The following is a 26655-nucleotide window of genomic DNA, read 5'->3' as shown; positions in this document are numbered from 1 at the left end:
ATTTTTGGAATGTAATAAGATATCAGCTTTTAACTGTGGGGTAATCAAGCTTAGTTGGATCATTGCCAGAAAGTTTAGGAAATCCTGAATTACTTTCAGTTTTAAAATTGTTTTGGCTTGACAAAGTATTTTAGTTTGGTGTGTAGGGGTGTGTGTGTGGGGGGAGGGCCTTAAATATATTGTTTCATTTTCTTCTGGCTCACACCATTTTTTTCATAAAGTCTGTATTCATTCTTACCTTTTTTTGTGTGTTTGGTACATTTTCCTTAGGTCTTTTAAATTTCTAAATTAAGAAAAACATTTTAAGTCTCTTGGCACATATGTACGGTTAGTTTCTATTGTCTTTGTCTGCACATTCACTATTTTATTTTCTTGTAGTGTCTATTTGCTTTTAAAAAATGAAAAATGTAAAGTTAGTCTAGAAATGATGATTTATTTTTCTCATGCTTGTGAGTAACCTCTTGCTTCTTCAAACCACAAATAGATATTTCTTTGGATGTTGGATGGACATTGTGGACATTTTTCAGTTGAATACAGATGTGTTATCTTTCTTCAAACACTATTGAGTTTTATCTTGGCAGGCAGTTTATGTACTTGCAAACTGGCTTAATCTTTTGAGAGTTAATGTTTAGCTCTGTTAGAGTGGAGTATAATGATTCTTCCCTCTGGGGCAAGTTTTTCTCTCTTCTGCTGACTCCATTGAAAGTCTCAGATGTTGAATGAGATTCCTCCTAAGATTTGATGGAGTTTGAATGTGTCACAGCCCTGTGTGAACTGGTAGTTTTCATGTGCAGATCCTTGGTAGTTTCTCTTTCCCTGGTGGCTGTTCTTGACCTGGCCTTTTGGAATCTCACCTTAATATGTACAGTTTAGAAATCACTTGACTTCTCAAACTTCATGTTGATATGTAATCACTTGGACTGCTTAGGTGTCTCCACCTAGTACTCAGCTCTGTATATTCCAGGCACCTCAGCTCTTCCTGATCTGATTTTGCATCTTCATCTCAACATGACTATTGTGTTCTCCATACTTCCACAATCACCCTATATAAGGGACCAGTAATTGCATCCCTTTACTCACAGGTCATGGTCCTCTGCTGCCAATCATCAGATATCTGAAAACACTCATTATATGCATGTTCTCCAATTTTTCCAATTATTTTATACATAGCAGTTTTTGCATCTTAATCCCTTATCTCTGTCTTTTCCTTCCCCACTTCCCTCTCCCCTTGGTAACCATGAATTTGATTGCTATGCTTGGGGGTCTTTTTCTGTTTTGTTATATTCATTATTTGTTTGTATTTTTAATTTATTTATTTGTCATCATTAAAGTTTTATTGATGTATAGCTGATTTACAATGTTGTGATGATTTATACTGTATAGTCATATTTTTTCACACTATATATAGTACATTTAAAGGTAATGTGATATTGCAAATTAATTATAGCTCAATTTTAAAAAGAGGAAGAAAGCTTATCCAGTTTTTCCTTATTTTTCTGGTCTCTCTTTTTGATGCTTCAAAAAGTGGTTATCTTTTATTAGAATAGTTGGCACTGTGCTATCACCTTTTGATGACCAAGAAAATCTTAGTTCAAATACTTTTGCTTCCATTGGGGATAGAATCTGCTAGAAGACATTGGCAACCAGATACATAAGCAAGATCATAATAATAATGCATGTTTATAGACCATGTCACAGGCTGACCTACATGTCCAAAAGAATTTTAAAAGGCACCTGTGCCCTGGGGAACTACAGACAGGCCAGTGATTCCACCCTAGCCAAGACCTCATTTTACTCTTCTGCCACAGCCATGGCTGTGTAATTCTATTTCTGCCCTCAAGGGCTCTTTATAACACCACCCCTACCCACTTCCTGAGCACAAGGGATTGTTTTTAATATTGCCAAATTGTCTGGGAACTTCTTTTTTTAATTTTTTTATTTTCCCACTGTACAGCAAGAGGGTCAGGTTATCCTTACATGTATACATTACAATTACATTTTTCCCCCTACCCTTTCTTCTGTTGCAACATGAGTATCTAGACAAAGTTCTCAATGCTACTCAGCAGGATCTCCTTGTAAATCTATTCTAGGTTGTGTCTGATAAGCCCAAGCTCCCGATCCCTCCCACTCCCTCCCCCTCCCATCAGGCAGCCACAAGTCTTTTCCCCAAGTCCATGCTTTTCTTTTCTGAGGAGATGTTCATTTGTGCTGGATAGTAGATTCCAGTTATAAGTGATATCATATGGTATTTGTCTTTGTCTTTCTGGCTCATTTCACTCAGGATGAGATTCTCTAGTTCCATCCATGTTGCTACAACTGGCATTATGTCATTCTTTCTTATGGCTGAGTAGTATTCCATTGTGTATATATACCACCTCTTCCGAATCCAATCCTCTGTCGATGGACATTTGGGTGGTTTCCATGTCCTGGCTATTGTGAATAGTGCTGCAATGAACATGCGGGTGCACGTGTCTCTTTTAAGTAGAGTTTTGTCTGGATAGATGCCCAAGAGTGGGATTGCGGGGTCATATGGAAGTTCTATGTATAGATTTCTAAGGTATCTCCAAACTGTTCTCCATAGTGGCTGTACCAGTTTCCATTCCCACCAGCAGTGCAGGAGGGTTCCCTTTTCTCCACAGCCCCTCTAGCACTTGTTATTTGTGGACTTATTATTGAGGGCCATTCTGACTGGTGTGAGGTGGTATATATCTCATGGTAGTTTTGATTTGCATTTCTCTTATAATCAGCGATGTTGAGCATTTTTTCATGTGTTTGTTGGCCATCTGTGTATCTTCTTTGGAGAAATGTCTATTCAGGTCTTTTGCCCATTTTTCCATTGATTGATTGGCTTTTTTTGCTGTTGGGTTGTATAAGTTGTTTATATATTCTAGAGATTAAGCCCTTGTCAGTTGCATCATTTGAAACTATTTTCTCCCATTCTGAAAGTTGTCTTTTTGTTTTCTTTTTGGTTTCCTTTGCTGTGCAAAAGCTTTTCTGTTTGATTAGGTCCCATGGGAACTTCTTAAACTGGGGGGTTATTAGACAAAAGTAACCCAGTAACCAGTTCTACCCCTCAGAACTGTATGCACAAGGCATGTGATAAAGGCTCTGGGCATTAGCTTGCATCCTAGTCACTCTGAACTAGATGATGAGTAAGACTATATTACAGGTCTAATGTGAGGGAAAAGAAGGGTGGATTTGTATGTTTTATATACTAATTATAAATGTAAAATCTGTTCCTAAGTTTTCCATTGAATAAATATTTAACTCTAACAGTTGTCTGCCATATAATGAAAAGGGGCATAAAATCTTGTATTTCTTTTTCATGAAGGACAATTTGAGAAAATATAGCAAAGGCCTAGAGGTCACAGAACATTTCTACTTTGCATACTATGATTAAGGTAGGAAGTTTATATGTTTGAACTTATGATTTTATCAAATAATTTTTCTATGAATGTATAGTGTCTCTTTAATTTTTTTTTAATTTTTTTTCAAGGCTTTAAAAATACCCTTCATTTGAAATACTTTGAAACACACAGCTCAAGCACAAAACAATGCATTATGGGCTCATGAATACATTTATAAAACATAGTGATGAAAAATTACCAGCTTCAAATAAGCAGATAATACATCCAAAGTCTTACCCAACAACTGACATTTCAAACAGAGGAAGTAAAAAGCACAAGCAGTGTCAATTAGTGTTCTCTATTGATAGTACTGCATGAGATTAAAAAACACATTTTCATATGGTATTTGTCTTTCTCTTTCTGATTTACTTCACTCAAAATGTCTCTAGTTAGAAAATATATAGATATATAAAGAAATAAAAATATTTCAAATTATAGTAGTGGTCTTCACATTAAGTTTCGTTTTAATCTGGATTAAAAATAGCATGAATACTTTAAAGTCCTTAAATTATTAGAAAATTTTGAGGGGAGTTTCCTGGTAGCTCAGCAGGTTAAGGATCCAGTGGACACAGCCAGAAAAAGAAAAAAGAAAATTATGACTTTCCGTTGGCAATGTGACCTTTAAAATATGACAAGAATGCAAATCACAAGGAACAACATGTGGACACCACATGACATCACACAGTTCTTATTAAAAATCTGGTGCCATGCTGGCTAGAACGTAGGTGTGAGACTGATCTTTATGGCTTATGACAAATTGTATAAAATTATGACTCATAAGAATCTCAACATAAATTCCAAAAATAAACACGTTCAAAAATAAAAACTAACCTGTGGCCCAAGTTTCTTTAAAAAAACACAATAAACAAACAGCATAAATCATATTTTCAACCTCCTAAATGACAATTCCTTTTTTTACAGTGCTGTAGCTGCATTCATCTTCTTTCAGCTGAAAGGGTGAAATGCAATAGTCACAACTTTGTTGCAGACTAAAATCCAACAGGTAATTCCAACACCACCTGCTATTCTAGTAGGAAATGCTGCCAGGCAGTCTAGCGGAGTTATCCATTTCCCGGGCACCACAGCCACAGGGACAGAATAATACTTCCAAATGAGCGAGACCATCAGCACAGTTGCAATATGTAGAAAGCAACACTTACCACCCATTTTATCTTGGCCAGTGGCACTGTCCGTGCTTTCACGTGAGTTTTGAGCTTATCAGTTATCTTGTTGATCTGCTCCAGCCTGGCGTATCTGGCAAACTCGGCCATCATGTTGACGGTGGGGAGCTCCTACTTCATATCCTGGATCTCTGCGTGCCTCTGGGACTTCTGCTCTGCATCCCCCTGCAGTACCCAGGACATGAAAGAGAAGAACGGGAGTTCCCGTCGTGGCGCAGTGGTTAACGAATCCGACTAGGAACCATGAGGTTGCGGGTTCGGTCCCTGCCCTTGCTCAGTGGGTTAACGATCCGGCGTTGGGTGAGCTGTGATGTCGGTTGCAGACGCGGCTCGGATCCCGTGTTGCTGTGGCTCTGGCATAGGCTGGCGGCTACAGCTCCGATTTGACCCCTAGCCTGGGAACCTCCATATGCCATGGGAGCGGCCCAAAGAAATAGCAAAAATACAAAAAAAAAAAAAAAAAAAAAAAAAAGAGGACAGTCCTGAGGAGGAGGATCCTGAGTACATACCACCCAAACACGAAGCTGAGCACTAGCAGCCATGCCCAGCGATGGGCCTCCCCAGCACTCAATTCAACAGCTCGCAGTGGCCCCAGCCCCACTACTACAGCTCCATGGCGACCACTTGGACTGCCCCGCCTGGGCAGTGAGGACCAGGCACTGCACAGTCACGATGCTGCATTTGCACACTTCTGTGTCTCTCTTTAAAAAATTTCCATCAGAGAAACACAGCTGGTACTCTTGGCTAAATATCCCACCTCTGCTTGTGCCTTGTTATAAAATGCAGTGACTTTTGTTTTGGTGTTGAAATGCTGTATCATTATACATGGTACAACATTTCAAAGAAACAAAATATTTAGGAAGATGGGTAGCATCCCAGGACAATCTGTCCTTAAATGTAACTAAGAGGAAACTCTTACTGATGAACTAGGAATATACGATATTACATTTGATTTCCCATTTTCTTAATCTTAAAATATTATATAAATTTAAACAAATAAATAAGCATAACTGATAGGGGATATTTCAGAGAGGTATATGAAAAAACAAAGCTACATTTTATGAGGGAGTTCAGGAACTTTATACAGTGAATCCTGGATATATTTCACCTATGGTCTTGTGTAACATAAATTCATAGATTTCTATCCAGAGTTTTAGCAACCACTGGAAGTGTCCATTTGTAACTTATCCATAGCTCATCCTTCAATGCCCATTTCCTCACTCTCCTAGCTCATCACAAACAAGATTTATAGAACAGAGACTGCATATATACATGTCATAAACTCCATGCCTGGTAAACAGAGGTTGGCTGTTCAGACAAACAAATGTAGTGTAGTGAATTATAGATTTCCCTTCCTGTAACATTAGACTGAACTATCAATGTTTTAACATAGATTAACTAGTTAGGAGTATTCTAAAATAAAAGCTATACATAATTTCATTCTTTCTCATATTTTAGTAGATCTATGAATTCTCATACCTAATTTCAGGCAAGTAAAAAGATTCCAAAGGACTATATGGACTCCTTGCTAACTAAAGATATGCTCTAACTACCCATTCTAAAACTAGTACCATTTATCAATCACTTAATAATAAATTCAAGGTCACAAGAGGCAATGCAAAGTATGAACTAAAGGATTTATCCCAATGTTAGTGAAACAGATTAAAGAAACCCTTACTCCAAGATGCCTCATATTTCTCCTCCCTACTTTGGAAGTTAAAAAAAACTCAAATAACTTAATCAGTAAGGAAATTAGTAGACTTTTTAAAAAAAAAATTAGGTTTGGGGGGGTAGTCTGATTATAACCCAACAATGATCTTTCATGTCTATGAGTTTATATTTGCCATGTAGGACTACATTTCTCTTCTTATATTTTAACTATTATGAATGAAGATTTAGCACCTATATTTGAAAAAGCTCATCAACACTAAAACCAATTTATAAGTGAACATACCCAAACAATATGATTTTCCATATATGTCTTTCAATTAGTTCTTTATTTGTTAAGACTCATCGCTAAGGTTAAATGTCAGTCACTTATTGAGCTTATTAAAATATGGATTTAGTGACCTTTCTCTGGTGATTCTGATTTGTAAGTCTGAGAAAGATTCTGGCCACCTCTATGTATTGAAAGGTATGCCACAGATTTTGTTGTAATCTAACTGATCACAAATTATCAGAAAACAGAACAAAATAACAAAACAGATTTTACTGTAATGGTATAAATAATTCTCACATTGTCCATTGAATATCTAATGTATCATGATAAAGAAAAATTATTAAACATAATAAATAAACTTGATCCTTAGAGCGGGGGAAAGGAAAAATCTTGATGAAATCGACTGTTCATGAATAAAATAAAAACATACTCAATGATATTTGAATATGCTTTCATATTGATATGTAAATGTATAATAAATTATATAAACTATTAATGGAATTGAATAATCTCAATATTTTATTAATACTCAGAATATAAATTCATTTGTATTTTTCAATCACAATATTAAAAGAGTTACATAGTTTTAAAGATACATGTCAGTTTAATTTCACTAAGTTAGCTGAAAAGGATTTTAGCCATCTGTAATTACATCTCTTCAAGATGCAGTGATCCATAAACCCAAACTTGTGCAGGAAAAAAAGAAAAAAGTAATCAATAAATAAGAACAATCAACTTATTTCTATCATCCATTGTTGCTGTTCTATTCAAACTTAATTTTTTAACATATCTTTCTGGATTCTAGTTCTGTATGTAGCTCATAAGTCTAAGAGTTTCACTTTATTTTTTATTTAAATATTTATTTAATTTTGGCCATGCCCCTGATGTGTGGAAGTTCCCATCCTGTGCCACAGCAGTGATCTGAGCCATAGCAGTGATGACACTGGATCCTTAACCCACTGAGCCACTAGGGAACTCCTATTTTTAAAGTCAATGTTTATTAAATCTTAGCCAATTTAATTCTGAGAATTACTTATAAACCTGCAAGCCAGCCATCTAACCTCAGTTTCTTCTAAGACAATGGCAGCCTATCCTAACCATCTCTTCATTTACCTATAGAGTTTTTTTTTTATTTTATCTTCCCACTGTACAGCAAGGGGGTCAGGTTATCCTTACATGTATACATTGCAATTACAGTTTTTTCCCCCACCCTTTCTTCTGTTGCAACATGAGTATCTAGACAAAGTTCTCAATGCTATTCAGCAGGATCTCCTTGTAAATCTATTCTAGGTTGTGTCTGATAAGCCCAAGCTCCCGATCCCTCCCACTCCCTCCCCCTCCCATCAGGCAGCCACAAGTCTCTTCTCCAAGTCCATGCTTTTCTTTTCTGAGGAGATGTTGATTTGTGCTGGATATTAGATTCCAGTTATAAGTGATATCATATGGTATTTGTCTTTGTCTTTCTGGCTCATTTCACTCAGGATGAGATTCTCTAGTTCCATCCATGTTGCTGCAAATGGCATGATGTCATCCTTTTTTATGGCTGAGTAGTATTCCATTGTGTATACATACCACCTCTTCCAAATCCAATCCTCTGTCGATGGACATTTGGGTGGTTTCCATGTCCTGGCTATTGTGAAGAGTGCTGCAATGAACATGCGGGTGCACGTGTCTCTTTTAAGTAGAGTTTTGTCTGGATAGATGCCCAAGAGTGGGATTGCGGGGTCATATGGAAGTTCTATGTATAGATTTCTAAGGTATCTCCAAACTGTTCTCCATAGTGGCTGTACCAGTTTCCATTCCCACCAGCAGTGCAGGAGGGTTCCCTTTTCTCCACAGCCCCTCCAGCACTTGTTATTTGTGGATTTATTAATGATGGCCATTCGGACTGGTGTGAGGTGGTATCTCATGGTAGTTTTGATTTGCATTTCTCTTATAATCAGCGATGTTGAGCATTTTTTCATGTGTTTGTTGGCCATCTGTATATCTTCTTTGGAGAAATGTCTATTCAGGTCTTTTGCCCATTTTTACATTGATTGATTGGTTTTTTTGCTGTTGAGTTGTATAAGTTGCTTATACATTCTAGAGATTAAGCCCTTGTCAGTTGCATCATTTGAAACTATTTTTTCCCATTCTGAAAGTTGTCTTTTTGTTTTCTTTTGGGTTTCCTAAAGAAGATGTAAAGAAATGGAAAGATATTCCATGTTCCTGGATTGGAAAAATCAATATTGTGAAAATGGCCATACTACCCAAAGCAATCTACAGATTCAGTGCAATCCCTATCAAATTACCCATGACAATTTTCACAGATCTAGAAAAAACAATCCAAACATTTATATGGAACAACAAAAGACTCAGAATCGCCAAAGCAATCCTGAGAAACAAAAACCAAGCAGAGGGCATAACTCTCCCAGACTTCAAGAAATACTACAAAGCCACAGTCATCAAAACAGTGTGGTACTGGTATCAACACAGACAGACAGACCAATGGAACAGAATATAGAACCCGGAAATAAACCCTGACACCTATGGTCAGTTAATCTTTGACAAGGGAGGCAAGAACATAAAATGGGAAAAGGAAAGCCTATTCAGCAAGCATTGCTGGGAAACCTGGACAGCTGCATGCAAAGCAATGAAACTAGAACACACCCTCACACCATGCACACAAATAAACTCCAAATGGCTGAAAGACTTAAATATAGGACAGGACACCATCAAACTCCTAGAAGAAATCATAGGCAAAACACTCTCTGACATCAACATCATGAATATTTTCTCAGGTCAGTCTCCCAAAGCAATAGAAATCAGAGCAAAAATAAACCCATGGGACCTCATCAAACTGAAAAGCTTTTGCACAGCAAAGGAAACCTATAGAGTTTTAAATTCATATTGACTTAAAGAACAGCCTGAATTTCTCAGAAATTTCTTTAAGGCAGCCTTCATGTCCTTATTCCTCAGGATAAAGATCATGGGATTCAGCATAGGAATCACCAATGTATAAAACACTGAGACTTTTTTATCAGTATGCAATGAATGGTTTGTTTGAGGCTGTAAATACATGAAAAGAAGTGTTTCATAGAAAACTGACACTGCCATCATATGTGATGCACAGGTGGAAAAGGCTTTTCCATGCTTAGAATGGCTTTTCCATGCTTAGAATGGACAATACAATGTTGAAATAAGACATCAGAACTATAGTTATGGAAGAAACCAAGTTTGTAGCTGCAGATACAAATACTACTGTTTCTAGAAAGTAAGTATCAGAGCAGGACAATAGTAACAGAGGGACATTATCACAGTAAAAAAAAATTATTGGAATAACAGTAAGACACAGAGAACACACAAGATGAAACTATAATAGCTATGGAAAGCTGTAAAGGTATGTGAAGGAAACTAGTAGAAGGCAGATCCTTCAAGACAACACCACTATGTAGAGCAGTGGATTACAAATGCCCACATAGTGGTCATAGACCATCACAGCTAACATGAAAACCTCAGCCACAATGAAAACTAAGAACCCTCCTTATTGGGTAAGAGGTGGTATGCTTCTGTACTAAAAAAAGGATAATAATTTTAGGGGCAATGACAGTCAAATTGCCAAGATTGATGATAGGCAAATGTCAGAGGAAGAAATACATAGGGGTCTGCAGTCGAGGGTCCACACTGGTGAGAGTGATGATGGTCAGGTTCCCAGCCATGGCCAGCCCATAGATGACAAGTAACACAAGGAAGAGGGGAAGCTGGAGGTCTGGGTTGTCTGAGACTCCTGTAAGAATGAACTCAGAGACCCATTTGAAATTTCCAGGAGCCATGTAAGAGTTTGGAAAGTCATCCATGGGGGAAAAACAAGGATAAGTGGTTACAAAGTTTAAAGAATTTATTTTCTGGACTGGACCATTAGATTGCAAGGGAAGGGCAATTCTTTGGGTGAGATTTCCTGCAATTATTCTTCCAAATTATATCAGCTCCTCTATTTCAGCTGAAATCTAATGTGCTGCTTGCTAGAGACTTTATCTTAAACTGCAAAAATAAATTTTATGTAGCAACTGTTTTAATTCACAAGCATTGCATTCATCCTCTAATTTCCTCTTTCAGAATTCTGTATCATATTATTTGCCAGTTTCCATAATGCTTTGCCATTCTAAGCAGCCATTCTTGTATTCCCTTAGGTCAAGATTTCCCTAGGTTATTAATACAGTCATAGACTATATTGTATCTTTGCTCTATGTGTCATGATTCTCATATTAGTTGGAAGGCAAATGGTATTATGAAAGCTTTTTGAGTAATCTAAGATATCTTTTTAGAATAATTGAAATATCTTTAGCTTCATTTTCAATGAGTTTCATAATCAGGTCCATATCACTTTTCTTGTCTTACTAAGTTACCAGGCATGTGCTGACTATAAAATTTTATCTCTGGTCTTCTGCATTCTTACTCCTGTTGATTCTTCTGAGAGTGCTCCATTTGCTCACACACAGAGAGAGAAAGAGAGGTGGCATGTTATCTGAAAGCAGATTGTTCATTATTTGTAGCAGTGACCTTGTGTCATCAGAAACTGGAAATAAATCTAATGGCAAATGAGGCTAGCAAACTAGAATTTGGAGTATTAAAGAAATCACTCCTGGTCACACTTTAGGCATTTCCAATCTTTTTAGGAGTGTTACTAAGCAATGGGGAGGCTAAAAAGACAAGTGAGTTTTCTTTAAACTATTACCAATGGTTTATAGCTAATGAGTAATAATAGTACTAAAAATGTATTTAAAATTGTTTCCATGAACTTAGAAATTTCTTTTTTTGTCTTTTTTTCCTTTTTTTTCTTTTTCTTTCTTTTCTTTTTTTTTTTTTTTTTTTTTTAAGGGCTGCACCCATGGTGTGGCATATGGAGAGTCCCAGGCTAGGGGTATAATCAGAGCTACAGCTGCTGGCCTACCCAACAGCCACAGCAATGCCAGATCTGAGCCACATCTGTAACCTACACCACAGCTCACAGCAATGCTGGATCCTTAACCCACTGAACAAGGCCAGGGATCAAACCCACAACCTCATGGTTTTTAGTCAGATACGTTAACCACTGAGCCACAACAGGAATTCCTATAGTCTTGAAATCATTATTGTAATTTCCTCAAATTTATTCTTCAAAATTGATTTAGCTATTCTGGAATTCTCTCTACTGTACAGAAACAGGCTAAAGCCAGACACAAGGGGATTTAGCTTTTAGATCTTAAGGTTATGTCTAGACATGCCTGCTCACTACAAAAGCAGTCACATTTGGTAGTGATTATTAAACTATTTTAATATTAAAATGTGGTCACTAATTTAAAATTAAGTACATACCTTGTTAAAAGGTATACCTTTGGTCTTAATAACATAGTGTTAAATTAAGGGATGAGCCACTCAGCTGATGAGGATAAAGTATTAAAATAGATAATGCTCCTTTTTTGAGTCATCTTTCCTCAACACCTTAAAGCCAGAATGTTTTCCTATTACATGTGGGAAAATTGAAGTGTTTGGAAAAATCTCTTCAAAAAAGAGTATATTGGCAGTCTGAATAAAGTAGTAGTTGGACGGAAATTGAAGAAATCATTACAGAGTCCATGAAGGAAATCAACCTCAAGGAATTTTATAAATAATTGGAGGTTGAGTATATGCACTTGAGCCACTGGGGCCTTGCAACTATTGCCATTTAAAAGTCAATACAAATACTTTCCAATTTCCTAATTCAAAGCTCTTAGTGCATCAAGCCATTAATTAGGTATGGAGTGAACACAAATAATCTAAGTAAAATTAAAAGTTGTACTTCAGAAAGAAGTTTCAGTGTACAAGAACTAAAATATTTTCAAATAGGTTGGAAGCATTATTTCTAAACTCTTCATTATTATAAGTATAATGCAAATATGTGTTTTGTGGGTATTAAGACAATGACTGGGGACAGTGAAGTCAGGAATATTATAAGCTTTCTATTAAAAAATAAGGTAATGCTTTAGGACAATTCACATTGTATCCATGATGTCAAATAGCTGATGTTACTCATCTATTATTGATATTTTGCAATTTTGTCATCATTCAATGAAACGGATATGTCAGTATCCTTTCTTGGAAAAAAATAGTACTTGGAAAAAAATCAAAATACATAGCACTTTTTGTTAGTGCTTTATTTTTATTTTAAAGTATTATGTAAACATGTAAATCAATTACCTATCAGCACATAGTTAGATTGTAGAGGAAAACTTGTGCATTTATTTCAGAAATAAAAATCAATAGTATATTGTTTTATAAGCACAAGACTATTTAGAGCATTTTTAAAATAGTAAAAGAAATAAAAACATGCCAACAACCAAGTGTCCATCAGTTGAACAATGACCAAATACAAAATGATTAATCTGTATTCCACAGTTGGGTGCTGACATTAAAAATTTAAAAAAAAACTTCATTACCCAAGAAAAGTGCTCATGATGAATTCTCAAGTTACAAAGGTAAGTTTAGGCTTTTTTGGTATGATTTTTAAAAGTTCTTTCTGTATGGGTGATACTGCACATATGAATAATATTTAACTTTACTTGGGGGTTGTGCAAATTAATAGCAATGAAAGAATTTGGGGGAAAATCATACGTGATCAAAAAAGTCTGCAATTTAATAGAAATTGTTAGTCTCAAAAGTGAAATTTATTCATAATATATATGCTTATGGACAGGATCCAAAGCTAACATGGTAAGCAGAATTGATTTTCTTGGACAATGCAGTTTTATATTTCATTTACTTGGTTTAATTTATGTTTTACTTTATTTCATTTTTATTTAAAAATTAAAAGTTTGTAGCTTTATAGAATTCATAATGAATACATAAATCTTGAATAAGTTTCTAGGATACCACATGATATTTTAAGATTTAGCTATATATTTATACATATAGTGAAATATGCATATAATATATATAATATAATATATATTTATATATGGCTAAACATATATTTTAATTATATAAATAATATATTTTATATACCTATTTATATATAAATAAGTATATATATAGCTGTATATAAAATATCTGCATATGTATAGATTAGCTAAATATAGCTAATTTGAAGTGATTAGCTAAGCCATCCCCTCACATAGATATTTTTTCTTTTGTGATGAGAACACTTAAAATGAATTTCCTTAGTAAAGTAAACCTCAGTGCATTAAAAATGGACAAAGTTGAGAGTTCCTGTTGTGCCTCAGTGGAAACAAATTTATGACCCATGAGGTTGCAGTTTCAATCCCTGGCCTTGCTCAGTGGATCAAGGATCCCACGTTAGATTAGTTGCAATTAGACCCCACATCCATGTGCCATGGGTGCAGCCCTAAAAAGACAAAAGACAAAAAAAAAAAACAAAAAGGAAAAAGTAAATGAAATGTATGAATCTTAGATAAAGAGATCCTGATTCATATTTTGATATAATTCCTCACCATTTTCACTTTGAATTCCAGGGTAGATTGAAACATTACTGAGGTAGTGTATACATTTTTAAAAATCTAAAAAATGCCTCTTTAAACAAATAGGAGAACATGAAGATGTAAGGAATCCATGCATTGGCTGAGTGAGTAGAAAAGGAGAATGAAACCTTGTGTTAGCAAAATATCAGCTGTGTGTACAAGCTCATGAGGGAGTCAAAGGAGACATGATGAAAGTTCAATTAACTCTAAAGGGTATCAGTTATCTCTAAACTTTGTTATCATTGACACAGCTTTTCAAAGTATTGATGTCATTTAGGAAGTGACCAGATAACTCCTTTATCTTGAGCTTGCCAATCCTAAATCAACTTGTTTATCCAGAAGCTATCAAAAAACAAAGTTAGCTGTAGTATGAGAGTCTCTCAAAGGATAGAATTAGCCAATATTTTTCTCATGGTTCTTAATTAAGAAAAAAATCTTCCAAATGTCCACTCTAGCTGTGAAAAGGAGAGAAGGAGAATCATAATACAATCTGACTAAAAATTTCCTTCTGAGGTGGCATGCTTTATTTCCTATTTAGCTTAGATTCTTTTTTTTTTTTTTTTTTTTTTTTTGTCTTAAAAGCTATTTCTCGGGCTGCTCCCACGGCATATGGAGGTTCCCAGGCTAGGGGTCGAATCGGAGCTGTAGCCACCGGCCTATGCCAGAGCCACAGCAACGTGGGATCTGAGCCGTGTCTGCAACCTACACCACAGCTCACGGCAACTCCGGATCATTAGCCCACTGAGCAAGGGCAGGGACCAAACCCGCAACCTCATGGTTCCTAGTCGGATTTGTTAACTACTGCACCAAGACGGGAACTCCTAGCTTAGATTCTTGAAGCAGATTTTTCATGCTGTGTTATAATAACAGATTTTCTTACTATTCAAGGCTTTTCTAACCCACACATTCTTCATGGTTCACTTTTGTTTATCTTTAATACACAACCACTGCTATGACATATACATTGCTAATTTTCTAGTTAATTGTACTCCATTTTGACTACTTAAGATTTTTTTTTAACATCCACAAGTGTAAGCTTGACCAAAAAATTTGGTATGGTTTTCCTTCTTTCTAAATATATAGGTTCCTGTATGGTCTTGAAAATTACTTGAGATTTAAATTATCTGGCTATAATATTTATTCAGTCCAAGAGGAAGCGTTTCATCATGTACAAGAAGAAAGCAACATGGTCAACCATTTCTACTTTCTGATGGCATAATTGGACTGACAGAATATTAAACAACAACTTTGGGACCCACTTTTAACTGAATATTAAGATATTAATTGAGGATTTTGCATCAATTAGTTAAAGTTCTCCTCAGAGCATCTTTAACTTCTGTTTCTTAGGCAATAGATCAATGGATTCAGCATAGGGATCACCAGGGTGTAAAACACAGAGGCCATTTTATCCATAGAAGATGTATAGCTGGATTTGTGTTGCATGTAAATAAACAATAATGTCCTGTAGAACATGATCTCTACTGTCAGGTGTGAACTGCAGGTAGAAGGTTTTATAACTTCCCTCAGTTGAGTTCATTCTGAGAATGGCCATGAGAATAAATGTGTGTTATACAAGAACAAACAAGGGTGAAGAGAGCAAATTACACCTTGAAAATATCAAAAAGATCAAATCTAATTCATGTGTGTCAGAATAGAGCATGGATATCCCAGGGGGACAGTCATGGTAAAAATAACTGGTGATGTTAGAGGTTAGAGTCACAGAAGGACAACTTAAATAACTTAATGGTGAGAATCCGTAACACAAAAGTGCTAGAGAGCTAGGGAGTGAGTACTAGGCCCCAACATACTTTCCTTGCCATGGTGACTATGTAGAGGTTTGCAGATGGCTACATAATGATGTTAGGCCACTGCTGATAGCATAAACATCTCAGTGATGATGAAAATCTCAAAGACTGCTAGTTGGGTGGCACACCAATGATAGGAAATTGTATTTTGGTGAAGGACAAAGTTGACCATCATTTTTAGGCCAATGAGAGTGGAGTAACCAGATCAGTAATTGACAAATGTCTAAGCAAAAAGCACATGGTACTTTGGAGTTCAAATGAGTCTGGAAACCATGCCCAGATTTCCCAGCACTGTGATACAGAATATGACCAGGATGATTCCAAAGAGAGGCACCTGCAGCCTGGGGTTATTGGTGATCCCCATGAGAATAAATGTAGTCACCTTTGGTGCTACAGTATGATTGTGTTTCTCCATATGGTTCATCTTGGTAACCTGTGTATAATATCAGTACTATTTATATTTGAGATGCTCTCCTCTTTTTTAATGGACACTCCTGGAGGTATATGGATTGAATCCCAGCAGCAGTTGAGATCTTCACCCTAGCTGCCCCAAAATTGGATCCTTAAATCATTGTACCAGGCTGGGGACCGAATCTGTGTTGCCTCAGAGAAAATATTAGTCCAGAATTCCAAGAAATGCCATCTCCTAAGGGAATTAAATACATGATATATGAGATATAGAATTGTTTTCTTTGTCTCAAATATAAATGGAGATTCCTCTTCCCATAAGGTCAAAATCACACATACCTACATTCACATGGCAGTGAAAGTGCCTAATGATTAGCTTTTCTGATTGTAAGGCTGTTCTTGACATCAGCTTTTGCTTACTGGACAATCCATTTTAAGACATTCACCTCAAGTAAGTACATTTTCAGCCACAAAATTAGTTCAAGAGCCAGGCTGCTCCAACCATAAAGTTTCCCTTTTAGAAAAACCTAGATGATACAGGTAACTGACTTCTTGCTTGAACCTGCTTTTCCCTTCTTGCACATTAATTTCTGCTCTTATGCTTTTAATTCACCAATACAAACTGAATCTATGCACACCACTGTTGACCACAATGAAAGCAGAACCCATGGCTTTTCTCCCTCCCTTGCTCTCTCCTCAACCTCTTTGTGTGGCTCTGAGTGTGCCAGGGTATGAGTAATAAGCCTTGTTTTTCAAGGTTCCCTGATGACTGTCACCAGGGTGCATCCTGAAATCATAATAAGAATCACAAGGGTTGATGAACCACACACTAGCTCTGGCCAAGGGAAATGTCCCTAGGTGCTCACCAAAAATATTAAGGCCCAGTGGAGCCTTAGTTGATAGACTCACAAAGCACACATTCACTGAAACATTTGTAAAGTACACTTTAAAGGGGCAAGATATTTTGAAGTGACTGTTTTGATACAGCTACTTAAATATATCAAATGACCTATATACAATATTTCTGCTTTTTTAAATTTTCAAGTAATTTATAAAATAAAAATCAACACCCAAACCATTCAACTTAACATTATCAACAATCATCATGCCTGTTTAAAGTTGTAAGACATAGACAGACATTGTAAACTGTTGGTGGAGTGATGGATTACATGGTGATTGTAAAACCTCTGACCATTGAGTATAAATTTCAGTACTTCCACTTAGTATAAAGTCAGATTTTTACTCAATTCAAAATCCAATGCTATTTTAATTTTAGAATTTTGCTATTAATATCTTAGTTCTCCTTTGTCACATCAGTTATTTCTGACAAATTACCTATACTGAACTTCCAATCATACATCCTTCTTTTGAATAAAAGGAACTTGGCCATTCTGATTATTTATGAATTCTGATGATATATGGAGATTCATGTAAAGAGACCCAGTAGAAAACAAAATACAAATGAATATCAAGCCACTGACAGAGAATGCATTATGTGCCAGGCATTTTTATGAGCACTTTACATATATTAATTTACTTCATCCACACAATAACTTTAGGAAGTAGATAGTATGGTCACCTCTGTGTTCACAGGGTATTGGTTCTAGGACCTGCCTTAGATCCCAAAATCTGCAGATACTCGTGCGTCATCGTCTACCTTCCTTGTCCTCAGGGGATTCTGAATCTGCAGATTCAAACACTGGTAAACATAACAATGCATGTATTGAAAATAATCTGTGTCTAAGAGGACCCATGCAGTGCAAACCCTTGTTGTTCAGGTGTAGTTTGTATTACCATAGTCCACCTGAGAGTCAAGGAAACAAGGTGCACAAGGAGTGAATTAACTTAACCAAGTTATCTAGATAATAAGTGGTAGAGTTAGGATTCAAAGTAATTCTGTATTCAGAATATATCTACAAAAACATAATAGCATTCTTCTGTTCTAGTAAGGTCCACCTGAGAACAAAGGAAATAAAAAGTGGGACAGGAGAAATACTAGGTAAATAGGGATAAAGATCCTTGTTAAAATAGATACTTTAAGTATTATGTTCATTTGAAAAAAAAATGCTGTTTGTCTAAATCCACAACATAGGGTTATCAGAGACTATACTTGTCTGTAGTACATGTTGATCCTATTCCTGATAGATAAATATGTTTAAACAAAAGAAGCAGTTTTGCACAGCATAATGCTTTCAAGATCTTTGGTGATGTTTGAGTTTAAGCTGTATGTCCTGAGAAGTTTTCAATGACCAATGTTTGCTACCTACCTAATTGGAAAATCTGCTTTTACTTCCTATTGTTTTCATCTTCATTGTCTGTCACAGAATATTTTGGGTTTTTCAAACCCCTTTGAGACTCATTTTGTTAAATATTTGATATTATTCAAGAATTTAAAAAAGGGCGCACAATTACCAAGGAAGAGTTCCTTGGGTATTTGTTAATTATTCTTCAAATGCACATTAGGAAAAGTCAAAATTATGTCATGCCTGGGTTTAACTGAATAAATAAATTACCTGATGGCACTAACCATTGGAAAAAATAAATATGCCTTTGTCAGCATCTCAAGTACATAATATAATGTACAGGCTAAGTATATTTTAAACATACATATGCAATTCATGAGTAAATGAAAAGTGACTTTTTTGAAAAGCATTATATATTATTATGACAAGGTATCATTCATTAACCAAGTATAATTTTGATGGATGTATAATTAAAAGTCAATATAAGACAATGTTTAATGACATTGTTTTTCCCAATGATCTGTAGTAAATATTTTCTTCATCAGTTCATAAGTTATCTTTCATCCCTATCTTTTAAAAATGTTTTTCTGTATCTTTGATTTTCAGAAACCTTATATGACATACTTTGGTATAATTTCCTTTCTGTTTATCCTGCTTAGAATTATGTTAGAATTGTATATCTTGGGGTTATAGTTTGTTGGTTTTTTTTATTTTTTATGGTTTGGAAAAAAATCTGGCCAAGATTTCTTCTGCAAGATTTTCTGCCTCATATAATTTCTTCTTTCCACTTGCACTACATTTGAATGTACTCTATGAAGCTTGCTGTTGTTCTAGGGATCACTGAGACTATTTTCATTACATTCATTCAGTATTTCAGTTTTCCTTTGACCTCATTTTTGATAGCCTTTATTGTGATGTGTGTAAGTGTACCTATCATTTCTTTTTCAGCACATTATATGCTGATTTTCACATTCAATAAATATATGTTCCTTTCAAATATTGCATTTTCACCTCCAGAAGTCCCACTTGGTTATTTTTAATCTTTTATTTATCTCAAAATATGTTTTTATTAATTACTCAGTATATTGAACATAAATAGATTTTAAGTATTTACCTGACAACAAACACGTGGTTCCCTGACCAAGAGTTTAATAAGTGTTTCCATCAGGAGAAATGTGGATTTCTGTGGAATCAATAAAAGAAATATTGAATCAACAATAAGGCATGTTGGGGAGGGAGTGCCATTAAATCGAGACCTAAAATATGAGGATTAATTTGACTGAATACAAGGGAAACTATTTATCCATGCATTTTAATTAGACTTTGCTCTGGAGCTGAAAAGAATGCAATTGTATTTATTAGAAATATTATCAAGTGACATTTGGCTTTTTCATAGATTATTAAAATAATATTTCATATTGGATATTACGTACAAAGTTTGCATTGACTCTTAAAGACCCCGTGGGAGGCATTTTTTACTTCTTTGTTCCTTAAGCTATAGATTAAGGGGTTAAGCATGGGGATTACTAAAGTGTAAAATACAGAGGCCATTTTATCAGTATCAAAGGAGGGTACATAAATGGTAGAGACCCATAGACCACAACCACCACTGACAGATGAGAACCACACTTAGAGAAAGACTTTTTCCTGCCCTGTGTAGAATGCACTTGAAATATGACTATCAGGATCAGTAGGCAGGACACTAGGATGACCAAGAGGGAAGAGATCAAATTAAATGCTGAAAATAATATGGTCGACAATTCTATTTCTTGTGCATTTGAGCAGAGCATAAGTACCAAGGGAACATCATCACAACAGAAATGACTAATGACATTAGCGACACAAAATGTCAATGTAAAAATGTTAATAGTGAACATTAGTGCCTGAAAGGCACTGTAGATGTATGGAATGCCTACCAGCAAATGGAAAAGTCTCTGGGACATGATAACATTGTAGAACAGGGGGTTACAGATGACCAAATAGTGGTCATAGGCCATGGCCAACAAACTAAAAAATGCACTGATGATGAACATAAGGAAAAGTCCACCTGTGTGGCGCATGCATAGTAGGAAATGGTATTTTGATCCACAGCTAAATTTATAAGCATCTTCGGACAAATGACTGTAGAATTACCAAGATCAATGAAAGTCAGGTGTTTGATAAAAAAAGTATATAGGGGTGTGTAGGTGGGAATCCATTTGGGTCAAGATGATCATGCCCAGATTTACCACCACTGTGATTGTGTAGAGGATGAGGAAGATCCCAAAAAGTGGGGCCTGAAGCCCAGTCTTCTTTGTAACTCCCATCAGAATGAATTCAATCAGTGATGATAGATTTTATTGGCCCATTTAGTCCAGTTAGCTTGTCTGGCAAGAAACAGAGAAACTGCTATTAGCTTTCATGTGGTGTCATCTAAATAAAGTATAATATTGTAAGTAGAATTATTTTTCTTTTTCTTAATAATTTTTTATTTTTTTAAATTAATTAATTAATTAATTAATTTTTATTTTCCCACTGTACAGCAAGGGGGTCAGGTTATCCTTACATGTATACATTGCAATTACAGTTTTCCCCCACCCTTTCTTCTGTTGCAACATGAGTATCTAGACAAAGTTCTCAATGCTATTCAGCAGGATCTCCTTGTAAATCTATTCTAAGTTGTGTCTGATAAGCCCAAGCTCCCGATCCCTCCCACTCCCTCCCCCTCCCATCAGGCAACCACAAGTCTCTTCTCCAAGTCCATGCTTTTCTTTTCTGAGGAGATGTTCATTTGTGCTGGATATTAGATTCCAGTTATAAGTGACATCATATGGTATTTGTCTTTGTCTTTCTGGCTCATTTCACTCAGGATGAGATTCTCTAGTTCCATCCATGGTGCTGCAAATGGCATTATGTCATTCTTTTTTATGGCTGAGTAGTATTCCATTGTGTATACATACCACCTCTTCCAAATCCAATCCTCTGTCGATGGACATTTGGGTGGTTTCCATGTCCTGGCTATTGTGAAGAGTGCTGCAATGAACATGCGGGTGCACGTGTCTCTTTTAAGTAGAGTTTTGTCTGGATAGATGCCCAAGAGTGGGATTGCGGGGTCATATGGAAGTTCTATGTATAGATTTCTAAGGTATCTCCAAACTGTTCTCCATAGTGGCTGTACCAGTTTCCATTCCCACCAGCAGTGCAGGAGGGTTCCCTTTTCTCCACAGCCCCTCCAGCACTTGTTATTTGTGGATTTATTAATGATGGCCATTCTGACTGGTGTGAGGTGATATCTCATGGTAGTTTTGATTTGCATTTCTCTTATAATCAGCGATGTTGAGCATTTTTTCATGTGTTTGTTGGCCATCTGTATATCTTCTTTGGAGAAATGTCTATTCAGGTCTTTTGCCCATTTTTCCATTGATTGATTGGCTTTTTTGCTGTTGGGTTGTATAAGTTGTTTATATATTCTAGAGATTAAGCCCTTGTCGGTTGCATCATTTGAAACTGTTTTCTCCCATTCTGAAAGTTGTATTTTGTTTTCTTTTTGGTTTCCTTTGCTGTGCAAAAGCTTTTCAGTTTGATGAGGTCCCATGGGTTTATTTTTGCTCTAATTTCTATTGCTTTGGCTTTTCAAAATGGGGAAAAATATTTTCCATATCTGATTTTGAAACTAAAATAAACAACAGAATCTTCTCAAATAGAGGGAGCCATATGAAATCAAATGCACAGTTACTCCAGATTAAACTATATAGTCAGCAGTATTTGGAACCTAAACATGGAATATGAAACTCCATCTAGATATTAATGTAGAAATATTATGGGAGTTCCCGTCGTGGCGCAGTGGTTAACGAATCCGACTAGGAACCATGAGGTTGCGGGTTCGGTCCCTGCCCTTGCTCAGTGGGTTAACGATCCGGCGTTGCCGTGAGCTGTGGTGTAGGTTGCAGACGCGGCTCGGATCCCGCATTGCTGTGGCTCTGGCGTAGGCCGGTGGCTACAGCTCCGATTCAACCCCTAGCCTGGGAACCTCCATATGCTGCGGGAGCAGCCCAAGAAATAGCAACAACAACAACAACAAAAAAAAAAAAAAAAAAAAAAAGAAAAAAAAAAAGAAATATTAGACCCTGGAGTTCCCATTGTGTCACAGTGATTAACGAACCTGACTAGGAACCATGAGGTTATGGGCTCAATCCCTGGCTTCACTCAGTGGGTTAACCATCTGGTATTGCTGTGAGCTGTGGTGTAGGTCACAGATGCAGCTCAGATCCTGTTTTGCTGTGGCTGTGGTGTGGGCCAGTGGCTACAGCTCTGATTCAACCCCTAGCCTGGGAACCTCCATATGCCAAGGGTGCAGCCTTAGAAAAGAGCAAAAAACAAAACAAAACAAAACAAAAGAGCGAGAGAGAGAAATAAATATTATACCTTATTTCATCTCTGCAATGGCATTAGAGTTTTCTTTAGTACATGTCCATTTTGTCTGAGAATTCTTGTGGAGTTTTAAAATTGTGCAATAGACTATAAAGAGTGTAACATATGATGGAACATGTAATGTGAGAAAAAAGAATGTATACATGTATGTGTAACTGGTTCACCATGCTGTGCAGTAGAAAAAATACTTATATACAGAAATAAAAATAAAAATAATTGATAAATATATTTTATTAAGTTCCACTTGCTACATTTCATAAAGTTTGTATGGGAAATCAGGAAAACCAAGTAGAACTGCTCTGACTGAAGATAATGAACTCCTTTGGCTTAATCCACCTTGATTCCCTTCTTTTCACATTCTATTTCTCCTTTGTGAAAATCTGGAACTCTGTAAGCATGATTTTCAATTGGAGGTGTAGGTATCATTCAAAATATTCAAACAGATTAAATGTAGGATATAATCATTATAACACGCAATCCTTGGTTTAGCCTGCACAGTCCAAAAGGGCCAAGGCAGAAACTTCTCCCTATCAAGTGAAATTTCTGAGAGCTGTTAGTTAAAAAATAAATCACTAAGGGAGTTCCTGTCATGGATCAGTGGTTAATGAATCTGACTAGGATCCAAGAGGATGTGGGTTCGATCCCTGTCCTCACTCAGTAGGTTGAGGATCCAGCATTGCCACGAGCTGTGGTATAGGTTGCAGATGCAGCTCAGATCTGGTGTTCCTAAGACTGAGTCAAGCAAATGAATACAAGCTGTGGTATGGGCCAGAATCTACAGCACAGGTTGTATCCCTAGCCTGGGAACCTCCTTATGCCATGTGGCCCTAAAAAAACAAACAAAAAATAAGTCAAACTAAAAAGATAAATGGAAGATTTTATTTGAACCAAATTAAGATTTATAACCCAAGACCAGCCTCTCAGAAGATCTGAGAACTGCTCCATCCATTAAAGGTAAAAGCAAAGTTGTTTAAGAATTTGAATCAGAAGGTTATACATTAAAGGATGGATTATTGATAGTTTATACAATTCTCTTGTATGAATACAAAGCAAGCAGTGAGTCATGGGTCATTGTGGCCTTGAACAAAATTAAGAAGGAAGGTTATCTCCTATACAATTATCTTCTTAATATTAGGAGAATATTGCTCTTTATGATTCAGCAGGCATTTCTGCTGACAGGGAGGTCTGGTTGATTCCTAATGCAGATACACAATGCACAGTAAAGGGGACAAGAGGCTAAAGGGTAGAGAAAAAAATTTTGTTTAAAGTTTTCTGACCTGACTTAAATATACATTTCTATTTCATCAGAGCTGTCAGAGAAGAAGAAATTCTCATTTACCCTTCTAGGTTCTTTCAGCTGGTCTAAGAATTAAATTTCCATGGGATAGACTAGCAGGAAAAAAAATCAAAGTCGTATAACATTTAGATATGAGAGAAGCCCAGGAAAACTGAGGAACTTACAGAAATTGCCAAAGCTCTGACCTTCAATATCATCTTCAGCTAAGGACTAAAGAGGATGTTGGGGGTAGTGATTTGGGACTTCAAAGGGAAAGGAGGTATTTCACATGGAAATGGAAAAGCAAATATTTGATAAATAGATATTTGTTGGCCATGCAGAAACAATGACACATGGTGTTCTGACCTCAAGGCACTGCCTGAGTTCCCCCATCACCCCTAGCAGACTTTCTCTACAGATATGGCTGGTGATATTTCTACTATGGGAACAAGCCTTTTACCTAAATTCTTTCAGGTGATAGAGGGGAAGATCAAATAATCTTTCTGAGTCTTTTGGGTATTGAATTTTCAACTGGAAACAATCACATGCTAAAGAGACATTTGATGGAGGAGGAGCAAATGTCGCTCCCCTAAAGGCACCAAGAGTCTGAAGCCACTGAGTGACACTTGGCAGAGCTCTAGGTATCTTCTAACTTTTAGTGTTGATTTAGCCAGTTTGATCCAAGGAATAGAAATGCAATACTGGAGATTTGCTAAGCTATTTCTATCTAGCCATTTCATTTTTAAAAATAAAAACTAAATGTTGCAAGGCCTTACAATGTTTTCCTTACAATGGGAGACACACTGAATCAAGCAAATGGATACAACATTCCAGAAGCAATCCTACCACTTTGAAGACTTTATTGTATTGCTGGGAATTATTCTTGTGTTTATTGAGTTTGCCTCCATTTTGAGTGTCAGTTATGAACTCCCTCTCAAGATAGCTTTTTCAAACTACACCACAGCTTTTGGCAATGCTGGATCCTTAACATACTGAGCAAGGCCAGGGATCAAACCCACATTCCCACAGACACTATGTCAGTTTCTTAACCCACTGAACCACAAGTGCAACCCTGAAGATGTCAAGACTCTTTTAGCCTGCCCATACTAATATGAGAATTTACTCCCACTAAAATACTCATAAGGGTACACTGCAGTATTGTTAACTATATACACAATGTTATACAGCAGATAATCAAAAAAAATCAAAGTTGTATAACATGTATATATGAGACATACCCAGGAAAATGGAGGAACTTACAGAAATTGACTTATTTAATCCTAGTCATCTTGCATGATTGAAATTTTATATATGTTCATTAGTAATTCCCCATAGCAATCTCACCTCTGGGTATTTATTGATAAGAATGCTATCAAGAACTCTAAAATGTTATGAATACACTGTCCCTTCTTATTAAAAAAGACGTCTTTGATCATTTTTTTCTTTTTTCTTTTTTTTTAATTTTTATTTCAGCCATACCTACAGCATATGGAAGTTTCTGGTCCAGGAATCAAACCCAAGCCACAACAATGACTATAGTCACAACAGCGATGATGCCATCTCCTTCACCCACTGAGCCACCAGGGAATTCCTACTGGTCATTTCTTAATATCTTTATGCAACATTTTATGTACTTCCATTTGGAAGTAACCACTACAGCAGACAGGATACAAAAGGATGCAAAAGGATGACTGGCTTTTTAATCTTCAGCTTTGGTGATAGTAGTTAGGAATTATTGGGTTTCAGGGGTTTCTCTATAATTCTTAAATCATTCTACTTATTTTCCAGTCTACTTACTCAGTTTCTAAAACCTATTCTGAGAACAAAATAAAACAAACAAACAAAATAAGTAGTAAGCAACTAGTTGGGAAAACAAGTAGAAAACTGAAAAAAATATACAATTTCATGCATGGGAGTTCATCCTTACATGTAAAGACTTACATCCTTATATTGGAATTATTTTCCTTTAAAATATTGCAAACTTTTATAAAATATTGTAAAATAATACATGTTTTAATGTTTTTTAAAATATTACATTGGACAAGCAGTACATATGACATATACTAAAAATATTTTAATCTAAAATTCATACATAACAGGGTATTGTGTATTTTATCTGGAAAGCCTAACCTTATTATTTTATAATAGCTTAGATCAGTGTTGATTTTTTTCAGATTTTTTTCTCTTTACTTGCAATATCCAAATACATTTTCAACTTTTCAAAATAAGAGGGATATGTAAACCTAGTCAATTTGTAAGATTTAATGTCCTAAAAATACTCCAGTTAAAAAGGGAGATAATGAATCTTTGCGGTGTAAAGAATCAGCTGTCAATGACCGTAAGAGTGTCCATGTCCAGAAGACAGAAACCATTGGAAATTACCTATAGCCAGATGATAATTGAAATCAACAATTCCTATCTATTCACCTTTAATGAAGAATTGGGTTTCTTCACCAAAATAATTTTTGCTTTTTCTTTGGGTAGGGAGAATGTATGCCTTCCTTCTCTCTTTGC

General features: G+C 36.0%; 3 pseudogenes; all 3 read right to left on the bottom strand.

The window, feature by feature from the left end:
- Window positions 1-4352: 4352 nt before the first annotated feature.
- LOC110258543 (guided entry of tail-anchored proteins factor 1 pseudogene) lies at window positions 4353-6983 on the bottom strand (annotated as a pseudogene).
- Window positions 6984-9395: 2412 nt separating this feature from the next.
- Window positions 9396-10339, bottom strand: LOC110258529 (olfactory receptor 8J1-like; annotated as a pseudogene).
- A 4958-nt stretch (window positions 10340-15297) lies between these two features.
- On the bottom strand, window positions 15298-16228 carry LOC110258528 (olfactory receptor 8K1-like; annotated as a pseudogene).
- Between the last annotated feature and the right edge of the window lie 10427 nt (window positions 16229-26655).

Source organism: Sus scrofa, chromosome 10, assembly GCF_054392235.1.
Source record: "Sus scrofa isolate SSC_HxYL_T2T_F1_AM1 chromosome 10, Sscrofa_HxYL_maternal_Yorkshire_Landrace_v2.0, whole genome shotgun sequence".
NCBI classification, from domain to species: domain Eukaryota; kingdom Metazoa; phylum Chordata; class Mammalia; order Artiodactyla; family Suidae; genus Sus; species Sus scrofa.
The sequence above is the reverse complement of the archived record's forward strand: the minus strand, read 5'-3'. Positions and strand labels throughout refer to the sequence as shown.